This window comes from Lycorma delicatula, chromosome 6 (genome assembly GCF_047948215.1).
Source record: "Lycorma delicatula isolate Av1 chromosome 6, ASM4794821v1, whole genome shotgun sequence".
Taxonomy (NCBI): Eukaryota; Metazoa; Arthropoda; class Insecta; order Hemiptera; family Fulgoridae; genus Lycorma; species Lycorma delicatula.
The window spans coordinates 29422929-29435484 of NC_134460.1; the positions used below are offsets into that span (position 1 = coordinate 29422929).

General features: G+C 29.5%; 1 protein-coding gene and 1 long non-coding RNA gene across 3 annotated transcripts in view; one reads left to right on the forward strand and one right to left on the reverse strand.

Annotated features, from left to right (window-relative positions):
* LOC142326797 (uncharacterized) overlaps positions 1-12556 on the reverse strand; it is a 646039-nt gene that overhangs the window by 560646 nt on the left and 72837 nt on the right. The window lies entirely within an intron of this gene.
* LOC142326800 (uncharacterized) overlaps positions 1-12556 on the forward strand; it is a 261090-nt gene that overhangs the window by 102981 nt on the left and 145553 nt on the right. The gene's annotated exons all lie outside the window — the stretch shown is intronic.

The following is a 12556-nucleotide window of genomic DNA, read 5'->3' on the forward strand; positions in this document are numbered from 1 at the left end:
TTATCTAACAGCATGACCGCTCCTATCTCTCTCGTCCTCCGTATCCCCTGCGTAGCTGATCGAATAATATTCATCACTCGCCCGATCGCATTAGTCTCCGAGCGTCCGGGCCAAAACACCAAATTGGTCCTCGTGAAGTCCCCTATCATCTCTACACCATCGTTTAGTCTTCGAAGAACAAGTTTTTCAAATAACTTTCAATAAAGTAATATGGTTGTAGGTTTTAAATTAGCGAATTTATTTACATATCAACTTACTGTATCTTTCGAGATTGTGTAACCCCTTCCGTATAAGGTATATAATGATCGTATTATGCTTGTCAAAAATAATATTTCTATTTTATTTGCTTATTTAAGTGTTGCTTTTATTCATCAGTTCAGAAAAATTATTTATTTTGAAAACTGATAATTAATACTGGTTTTTAAATATTATGGTGCGATTACGCATCTTTGGCTTATGGAGTGAAGAATCACACGCTAGGCGTGCAATATTTTATACTTACATTACAAATGATAACTTCGCAATCCCGCGTTGTAATATTTTTATGTTTGAATCGTTAAGTTTTTGTTTGGTCTATCACTTTTATAGACTTCTTTATTATATAAAATGTTCATTTTCTACTTTTGTGAAAAAACGAAATTTACAATTTGGTATTTTTTCTCATAATTTATTGATGAAGAAATGGTGTCATATTTTGCTAGACAATCAGCAAAAATATTTACCAATTTATTCTATGCGGAGATCCAAAGAAAAATCTGAATGTGGTCTTTGGACACAAGTAGTACTAGATTTGTTAAATGTTGCACCAATCCTAATGAGCATGTACTTTTTTTTGATAATTTCTTTTCTATATATGATCTGTTTGATTTACTGAATGAAAAAGGATATTTTGCGACTGGCACTGTCAGAAAAATAGGCTTCCTAATTACGCATTGAAAAAACAAAATTTCGCAATTGGTAGTTTGTAGTGTGACAGTTACCAGTAACGCAATGCCATATATCAATTATCAAGTACGAAAAAATACAGCCGAAAAGAAAAGAAAGATACCGAGATTGCTCAGCCATTAATGATAGCAGAAGTTACTAAAATTATGGGTAATGTTGATTCCTATGAAAATAGTATTGGAAATTATAGAATTTGAGTGCGTGGAAATTTGGTGATGGCTATTCTTTATAAATTCTATCTATTCTATTATAGTAAGTTCATGGAAAATATACAGACTTGCAAATAACAGTAAAATCATTCAAATTGGTTTTTGGTATTCTCTTGTATTATCACTGATAAAAAGGAAAGAAATAAGAATACCCCAAAGCATTGCTGTGAATGAAAAAAAAAATAAAGACAATTTTCCTTTATACTAACCGCGACCCTGGGTCGTCCGTTATAAAATAGTTTGCTAGAAAATGTTCGATATGATCAAATAGGACAGGTTATTTCATAGTATGTGAAAAAAACTAGATGAAGATGTAAGCTATGCAAAAACCATACAATTTTTTTGTTTATAAAATGTAAAGTACATTCAGAGTTTTTTAAGAATTTCATTCACAGCAAAGAAAATAATTTTTTTTTTTTTACAAAAAAAAAACAAAATTAAAATAGTTTACTTAACTGTATATTTATGAAAAAGGGGAATTTCCGTCAGGCTTCAAAAAAAGGATTATAGTCATGATACCAAAGAAAGCAGGGGCAGATAAATATGAAGAATACAGAACAATTAGTTTAACTAGTCATGCATCAAAAATCTTAACTAGAATTCTATACAGAAGAATTGAGAGGAGAGTGGAAGAAGTGTTAGGAGAAGACCAAATTGGTTTCAGGAAAAGTATAGAGACAAGGGAAGCAATTTTAGGCCTCAGATTATAGTAGAAGGAAGATTAAAGAAAAACAAACCAACATACTTGGCGTTTATAGACCTAGAAAAGGCATTCGATAACGTAGACTGGAATAAAATGTTCAGCATTTTAAAAAAATTAGGGTTCAAATACAGAGATAGAAGAACAATTGCTAACATGTACAGGAACCAAACAGCAACAGTAATAATTGAAGAACATAAGAAAGAAGCCGTAATAAGAAAGGGAGTCCGACAAGGATGTTCCCTATCTCCGTTACTTTTTAATCTTTACATGGAACTAGCAGTTAATGATGTTAAAGAACAATTTAGATTCGGAGTAAGAGTTCAAGGTGAAAAGATAAAGATGCTACGATTTACTGATGATATAGTAATTCTAGCCGAGAGTAAAAAGGATTTAGAAGAAACAATGAACGGCATAGATGAAGTCCTACGCAAGAACTATCGCATGAAAATAAACAAGAACAAATCAAAAGTAATGAAATGTAGTAGAAATAACAGAGATGGACCACTGAATGTGAAAATAGGAGGAGAAAAGATTATGGAGGTAGAAGAATTTTGTTATTTGGGAAGTAGAATTACTAAAGATGGACGAAGCAGGAGCTATAATATAAAATGTCGAATAGCACAAGCGAAACGAGCCTTTCAGTAAGAAATATAATTTGTTTACATCAAAAATTAATTTAAATGTCAGGAAAAGATTTTTGAAAGTATATGTTTGGAGTGTCGCTTTATATGGAAGTGAAACTTGGACGATCGAAGTATCTGAGAAGAAAAGATTAGAAGCTTTTGAAATGTGGTGCTATAGGAGAATGTTAAAAATCAGATGGAAGGAAGGACAGGTAGAAGGAAAAAATTGTGTATGCAGGCCACGTTTGGAATATGTAAAACAAATTGTTAGGGATGTAGGATGTAGAGGGTATACTGAAATGAAACGACTAGCACTAGATAGGGAACATTAGAGAGCTGCATCAAACCAGTCAAATGACTGAAGACAAAAAAAAAAATAAAACTGTATAACTTTCAGTTTAATAAATTTTAATATAGATTGTTCATATGTCTTCTTATTATATTCATCAGAGAATGAAATTTTTTGCATGCTTTTTACCAAAGGTGCGTAAACGAACCATAAATAATTGCGTATCTTTAATTGCAGCAGTTAATAGGTTAATGAGTCGGAATATATGAACACTCTTTCTTGGCAGATATGTTCTGAGTAGCAAAGAGCTTGCTGCGTACCAATAAGTTCTGCCGTATAAACATGAAATGCCAAACATTGTCACGTCTGGCAGTTTCCATGAACGGGCTTCCCATTTACATATACGGAGCATCCAACGTCGTGTTTGGTTTTAGAAACATCAGTATAAATTTTTATTTATCTTTCATAATTACTGATGGTTGAAAAAAATTCCTGTTTGATGAATTATTAATATTATTATTTGCTTAATTAATTGCATCTCAGAGGAAAACTACTTTTTAAATCTTTTTTCAAATCTATTTTTCATTGATTTAACATATCAATTTAAAATAACATATATAATTTTTGTAATAATATAATAAATATATAAATAATTTTATCAGTTGGTATTGGAATAAATTTTAAGCCCAATGCAAATGCCGAGAAAATATAAAGAAAATTAATGCCTAATTAATTTTAATTTTTACTGAACTTTTCTCAAAATAATTTTGTTTTTATTCTTTTTTTTAATTTATTTTCATTTACGCAGCAAGCTTAAACTTAAGCTTTGTTCAAATTTTTTATGATGGAAAGTTTTCATTATTAATTTCTTATTTTGATCCTCAATTATTAAGAAGAAAAAAATACTATTATTATTATTATTTCGTGGTTATGTAAAATTACGCATTCGTGGTAGGTGTACCTTCTAGTCTTTTATGCGAGAATTAAGGCTAGTTATTAAGAGAAGTTAAATTTTCTTTTAACCCTTCCTTCATAAATTTCTTACCATCATCATGGAACATATTCTACAAATCGTCATGTAATTAGAGACTATTAGATGAAATATAATTACAATATAATTATAATATAATTACTTTTTTCCTACTGGTAACTTTAGATGCCATTCCAAAAATTCAAAGAAATAATTGATTATTATCAACTCATTTTTCTAATACTTTTTAAATATTGTTATCTTAAAAATCGTATTTAAATATACTTTACAACATCAATAATCTTAGAAGTTTTTTACGATAAGAAAAAAATTGTCTTTTATGACAGCTTGTTTCTTATTCTATGGTTCTGTGTGATACTTTCGGCATTTTTACCTTTTTTAATTATATTTTACACTAATGAGTTTACATAATGAGATATGATGAAGTCTTTAACAAGACTTAACAAAACAGATACTTTTTTGTAATGTAACCTAAGTTGCAAATTACCTGTAATAAAAATTAATAGACTTTGTCAATTTAAGATAAATATATAACTTATTCTGATCAGTATATAGGAATATATTGTATAGATTACGTCAAGATTGGGTAGATGCGCTACTTCACGAATAAAAAAGGCACTGTCCTAGTATTTACCTGGATAGATTAAGAGAATCCATGCCCATATTAATGATTAAATGTAAAAGAAGAAATATGAAATGTAACATATATATATATAATGTTACATTTCATATTTCTTCAATGATTTTTTTAAAGACCACTAAAATTTTAAAAGAAAAAATAAATAACTGCAAAAGTTTTAAATATTTTAAATACAGATATCTGAGCAGATAACATGTTAGAATTGCGGTGCAAATTTTTCCCCAAAAGATAAGGAAAAAAAATACTTTAGATAGAAGAGAAGATCACTTAAAAAGAATGAAAAATGTAAGAAAATACTACAGTAAAATTAATAGAAAAAAGGTAGATAAAAATAATTAAATAAAACATCGTACACGATCATTTGTTAGCCAACATTGAAAAAATACAACTTGGACGACATTAGTGAAAATTATTTCAGCAAGTATTTATATACACATAAACGGAAATACAGGAAATTAAGTTTTATTTTTCACCAAATTTTTGAAGAAAAGTACGATACGGTTACTTTCGGTCGCATGATATGAAAATGTGGAATGGAAGTTTCTTTACGTTTTGAGTTATGAGGAGTACAAACATTTATTAAAATGTGGCTTCCTTATATATTTATTTATAAAATTATAAATTTTAATGTATAAAATTTTGTGGCTCGAGAATTTCAAAATTACCTGATCAACTTTTTGAAATTTAGTTATGATGTAGTAGTTGTACTTGTAAAAGGTTGATGAACATTGGTCGAGTCGTTCTTCAGTTATACTCTATTTAAGGTGGAAAAAATTAAAGGTTATGTTGACTGTGTAGTGTTGTATTTTTCATACGCGCTTATGCAGTATGTCACAGGAATAATGAGTTGAAACTTGATGCTTGTATGTAAGATCTCCTGGTTAATCGAATTTATGAAGTGCTTTGTACTATGAAAATCAGTACGTTTCTGACTGCGAAATAGTGAGAACGTCGGAAACAAAAAGTTGATCTTTTTACGCAGAACTACGCAAGAGGTTTTTTTATTTTTAATAATGTAACTTACTGAGGAAGTAACACATCGACGAAGTAATGCTGTTATTATAAAAAATCTTCTAAGTAGCTAGATAATTTATTAAAAATGGCAATGATTTGTTAAAATAACATAGTTATTTTAACAAATCATTATTTTAGGTGACAAGTTAATCCAGAAATTACGGAAAGGATTAAAATATTGAAAGGAAAAATATCTCTATAAAAATAATAATTCTATTGAGAACAAATTCACAATATCTGGACTGAACAAATAAAGGTCCTTAAAATATTATGTTTTAAGTATAAACGAACTGATAAATAACAACTTCTTTTTTCAACAGTTTAATAGCATAAATACATAAAATAGTATTCATCGCACAGATATTTACTTATAGGCCAATTTACACATCTTCTTACATTGGTACACAAAGTATCGGAGATTTAAAAAAAAAATTATTCTACACAGAATTCAAAAGAAGGAAAAATTAAAATATCTTTATACAAGGATATACACATTCTTTTAAATATTTATATTTTATCTAATAAGTTAGCTTTCATATGAAAATTATGTTGAATCTTCTAGAACATGAAACATGAAAACTAAACATTTCAAGACTAACATTTACGAGCGTTTTTTAACGTCAATTTTAAATCACTTTTACTTTTTATGCAAATCTAGGGTAAAAGATTATAATAAAATCTTTCGTTACATCATGAAACACTTTACACCCTACATTTGCATAGTATTATTTCTATAAATCATTAATATACATATAAATTAGAAAAAAAGATGAACGCGAAACTTGCACGACATTTTTTTTCTCATTTTGTCAATAAATTACAATTATTATATTATAAAATATTAATATTTTTAATTAAAATTTTCTAATAAAATATTTTATTACAAAAATTTACGTGCAAGAATGATTTTACAAAGACTCACAAAGCTATGTGACTTAAAAACAATAAATATATATAATTCACTCGCTTACTATTTACCAACCAACACCTTCCTTTTTAGTTCTCATCCGTATATTAAAAAAAAACTTATTAATTTATTTAATTCAAGAAAAAATCTCTTTGCTGATCTCTGTGGCGAAGTGGTCATTCATCCGGAGGTCCTGTGTTTTTCATACGCTACAAATTATCTTTGGGATAATGGCCAAAGCAGTTGATGCCCGTAATCTCAACAAAAAAAAATAATAATAAAAAAAGCTCGTGTGTACTTATGTACGCACGTACGTAGAAATACATACTTCTATGAAGAAGTTATACTTCTTTGGCGTGAATAAAAAAATAATTTTTTACGCATTGAAACAAATTTTAACTGAATCAAACGATCGATAGACGACATTAAATACCATGAATAAAAGTTCAAATAAATAACCTTAAATTAAATTAAATAACATTTATTTTATAAAGTTTAAAAATTATTGAAGTATTCGTTGTCATATAAATAAAGTTCATTGAATATATTTCGATTAGTTTAATAGAATTTTTTTCTACATTTTACACAGTTGTAATTTAAAATTTGGTTTAAAAGTAGTTAAAAAAAGTAATTTTCTTTAGTTTTTCTCAGTTTATTTTAGACTAGCGAAATTACCACATTGAAAGAGAATAAAAATCTTGCGCAGAACTGCTCAGCATCATAACGAACCACGCTTCTAATGGGCCACGTTCAAATCTTTTCGATCTTATACTGAACGTAACTGAAGAAGGACTCAACTAATCTTCATAAAACTTTCACATATACAACTTTAGATGTACTACTTACTGCATTTCTAATTTTCAATAAAAATTTATCCAGTCAGTAGTTTTGGAAATTTTTTGAGTAGAAAGATTTTAAGTGAATGCTATTTTTTTACTTCTTATACCTCAAAACGTAAAGAAAATTCATTTTTACCTTCCTACTCCCACCATGTGACCGAAAGTAATATAGTACTTTTCTCCGAAAAGTCGTTAAAAACGAGAAATAAATTACAACGTACTCGATTATTTAATATTATTAATAAAGAAATTACATAGTTTCAAATCGATCGATAAAGATAAAACGTGACTATAAAAGTTAATTACAGTAAATAAATCGCGAGTTTTTCTTTATAATATAAAATTATGTTGTAACTTTTATATTCAGTCAGTTTATATTAGTAAGAGACAGTTTATTTTTTCTTTCCGAGCAAAATAAAATGTTTCTTTATAAACATTAAATTTTGTTAGATTTATTATACCGATACTAAAATATGATATCGTTCCGATATTTTATAAGGCTAAATTTTCTCTATTATAATGTAAGCTAGTTTTTTTTTTTAATTTAATAATATTAACCAGTTAAATAAAGACAAATTACTGTTAAATGTATTGTTTTCTGTATAATTCACATATATTTTTTTTTACAATTAATTCACACACGAGCGCGCGTAGAGTTCTTATATATATATAAGTACATACGGACTGAATAAGACCAAATATTCACAAAGGTCTAATGGAAAACAAAAAAAAAATTATAACATCAAAACAATATATAAATAGTAATATAACCACCAGCTCATAGGGATATAACGGGAAAGAGGCAAGGCTCCTTATCAAGATACAGAAAGATGCTCAATCCCATGTGTGGTATTGAATCAGCGTAATAGTTAAGCTGATAATAGCTGATTTGTAAGTCGAGAGTCCAGCGTTCAAGTCCTAGTAAAGTCAGTTATTTTTACACGGATTTGAATACTAGATCGTGGATACCGGTGTTCTTTGGTGGTTGGGTTTCAATTAACCACACATCTCAGGAATGGTCGAACTGAGACTGTACAAGACTACACTTCATTTACACTCATTCATATCATCTATCTGAAAGGTATTCATATCATCTATCATTCATATTATCTGAAAGGTAATTACCGGAGGCTAAACAGGAAAAAAGAAATAAAAAAAGTTTAAGCTGATAAAAGGCAGTTACTTTTATACGGATTTGAATACTAGACCGCGGATCCGGTGTTCTTTGGTGGTTAGGATTCAATTAACCACACATCTTAGGAATGATCGACCTGAGACTGTAGAAGATTACATTTCATTTATATTCATATATATCATCCTCATTCATCCTCAGAAGTAATACCGTACGGTGGTTATGGAGGTTAAACAGAAAAAGAAAAAAAAGCTTTAATAGTTATTCAGATTCCCCCAAGTCCAGCACATGTAAGCGTTGCAGTCGCGGGATATTCTTGCTGTTGTCTAAGAGATTATCTGCTACAAAATGCACATGATTATCTAACCGCGCTATCTATGATTTGAACCAAATCGTTTGACCTCTTCACAAACTAGGCAATTCTAGATAGTCGTGAATTTCTTCGTTCCGTGTGAACGAAGAAATTATGTAGAAAAAATTAAAGAATATATATTAATGTGGATGATTAATCGTAATAAATAAAGTAATCCTAAAACTGAATTCACCCGAATAGTTTTATGCATGACAGTAGATAAATAATATAGCAGAGATTATAGTAATGGGGGTTTTAGAATAATTAATCTTAATGTAAATTTTAAATTAAGGTTAATATTTTCAAACTATGCTTCTTTCGACTTTTGTATCTGTGGAATGATAAATTTCTTATTTTATAATTTATTTTTTTATCTATCTCCCATCTCCAGTTTATAATAATATGGAGGTTTACCCGACTAAAATAATAATTTGCAAGAAGTTGGGGAAAAAGAATTAAAATTAATATTTTCCTTAATAATATTACAACTTTTATTCCTTTGATAAATTTGAATGGTATAAGAAAATAATGAACGATTTCCATTATTTCTAAAAAAAAGTTTCTAGTTCTTTTCTTTAGAGAATGATAAAAAGAATACTTGAAGGAATTGTTAAACACGAAGTAAGGATGAATAAGAAGTAGGGCTAATTAAAGAAGTATGAATTATAATGAGTAATTAAACAATATTATAAAATAAAAAAAGAAAAGGGTAAATCCCTAATTTCTGTAAACTTAAACTTCATTTGTAAAACTTATAAAAATTATCAAATGAAGATTATTAGACTGTAAAATCTTCTTTTCAAAGTTTCAAGGTTTGCCTATTAAGAAATGTTGTAGACTTCACGTTTTATTTTTGTGTTAATAGACAGATTTTTATGGTAATAATTATGTTTTTAATTTTTTTCTTTTAAGAATTATAAAATAGTTTTGTATTATCTAAATCTAATTCTATTATGTATAAAAGATATACTACCGAATACCAAAATGGTTCGATTTATTTTTTACTTATAGCCTTCAAAGGCTGATAAAATCGATGCAGAGAGATTTTTCAATTCATTAAAGTAAATTATCATGTACCTAAATATTCTCAAAAATGTTATTTATTTGTTCTTACGTACATTAAAGTTAATTTATATTGAAATAATTTTAAACCTCTCTCCCACTCTCTTTATTTTTCACTCTCTATTACTCTCTCTCTCAATATATGTTTATATATACGTATAAACAAGATGGATGTCCTGACTGACTCATAATCAACGCCCATCAAAAACTACTTACGATAAATCGATGAAAAATTGTACACACGTTCTTCTTTTGGTTTAAATAGATAAGAAGAAAGGATTTTTTGGAAATTTCAAGTGTAAAGGGTTAAAACGAATTAATACTATTTTTTTTTTTTTTTTTTTTTTAATTTCTCTGTAGCAAATGAAGATATTAACTTGATTTTTTATGTATGTAATCTTCATGTGAATATATAAAAAACAAATATGTAGAATTATTTTTTTTGAAATTCAACCGTTAAAGGAGTGAAGAAAGGTAAAATGTTTCAAACAGTGATTGCAAATTTACCTCATTTCCGACTATATTAAAAGTCATAGTCACTTAATTTGGGCTTTCAAATAAATATATAAAAACCATTTTCGATTTTTTTTTAATTTCGATTTTTTAACGGCTGCGATTTATCAGATTCTATCAGAGACGAAACATTCAAGGAATACATAGGAAATCTTTCTAATCTGAATAGAGACTGATGTACCTTAGGAAGGCGACGAAGGAGCTACAGCGAACTACTACGCTACCTGCACTAGCGGGTATCATGGGTGAGGAATGACAAAGGGAAAGCTTATCTATTTGCTTCACATTTAGGCGAAACTTTCCAAACTCACGATGAAGAGGGTCCTAGTAACGAGGATATTAAAGACTTATTAGAGAGCCCAATGCCAGTCAGCTTTACGATTAGACCAATCTCAACAAGGGAGTTAGAGACTAAAGAAAGCCCCGTGTTGTGACTTAGTGATGCACAAACTTCTTCTCATGTTACCTCTTAAAGGCATCACGTACATTAAGGATTTCTTTAACGCTGTCCTGTGTACGACTTACTTTCTAGCGAAATGGAAGTTTTCACAGGTGGTATGATCTTGAAACCAGGAAAGTCTGCACACGAGGTTTCTTCTTATAGGCCAACTAGCCTCTTACCGATCATATTTAAATTATTTGAAAAGCTGTTACTTCGCAGGCTTAGGCCAGTTTTTGGGAGTGAGAAGGTAATTCCGGACCACTAATTTGGGTTGAGGTACGGCCACTCCACCATCGTAACAATCCCATAGAATTGTCAAGCTCATCAGTAGGTAGAGGAAAGAAAATTGTGCTCGGCGGAATTCTTAAATATCCAACAGAGTTTTGATAAGGTATGATTGCCGCCTGGCTTGCTCTGTATATTAAAATTAAAACTTCCTCAACTCTGCTATGTTGTCTTACGGAATTATCTTGAGAGACGTTTCTCAGAGGTAAGATGTAATGGTGAGTTATCGAAATTCTTTGATATTAGGTCGGGTGTCCCTCAGTAATAGGTCCCTCTGTAATAGGTCCTATGTTATATTCAATATTTACTACGGACATTCCAACCCTGGAAGTTTGGATCATCGTAACATTTGCCGATGACACTGGTATCCTTTCCGTTAAACGTAGACCCTGAACTAGCCTCGTGGAAACTGCAAATGGCATTAGACCTTGTCTGCGCATGGCACGGAAAAAATGGGAGATTAACGTTATTCAGGATAAATCAAAGCACGTCACATTCGCCATGAGAAAGGGTGACTGTCCCAGTGTGTACATGGACGGTGTCTTGATCCCACAAACAGAGAGTTTGCGGTTCCTATGACTTCACCTAGACCGGTGTTTGACCTGGAAGTGTCATGTGAGGATTAAAAGAAATTTACTAAACGCTAAGTATTGCATTGGCTGCTACAGAAAAAATCACACCACACATTGTCCAATAGACTTCTGATTTATAAAGTTATCCTACGACCAGTATGGATTTATAGCGTGGAGTTATGGGGAACATCAAGTAATAGTAACGTAGATATAATAAAACGCTTCCTAAACAAGGTAACAAGAACAGTTGCAGAGGAACCATAGTTCACACGGAATGATGAAAGTTTCCGACGGTTCGGCAGCGCAGTATTAAATATTAGCAACGAATAGAAAATCAGGTCAACCATTCAGCAATCAATCTGCTTGATTAGAACAGAGAAGTCCGAAGGTTGAAATGTATCCACTTGTTTGGCTTAGGAAGCTACTGATTGATAGTTTTCAATGACTATCGCCAAATCTAGTTATATTATTTTTGTTTATTAATTTTTTTTTATATCTTCAAGTTGTTTTACTCTTTGTTTAAAAAAAATACAGCTATTGCTTGATTGTTTGTTTTTATTTTTTATTGACTTTATTTGTTTATTGAATTTTATTTGTTAATACTTTGTTTTTATGGATTATGAAGTGTTGGCAGAAATATTTTTTCTAATGAAATTTAAGATTACTGATTACTGATAACTATTTTTATGAATTGCTTTATTATGGGAGTTCCTTAAGAACCCCATAATAAAGAAACCCCATGTTTAATAAAGAACCCCATTATCGACTTTTCTATTCAGATTATGTTGTTACCGTAGTATCCTGCGAGGGCGTTAAATGATAAATGTAATCTGAGATAGTGAAAAGGACAAGTACACATCATGTGCTTACTATCAAACGATTGTAAATAGACTGGTTGTGTAACAAAAAAAATTTGTGAATTATGATTTTGAACAAGTGATAAAGAAAAAAATTCTATTGAACTTGTATATTTAGATTTAACTGTGGTTAGTTTTTCTATTTTTTTTAAATCGTAATTTTTTTTATTTTTCAATTGAC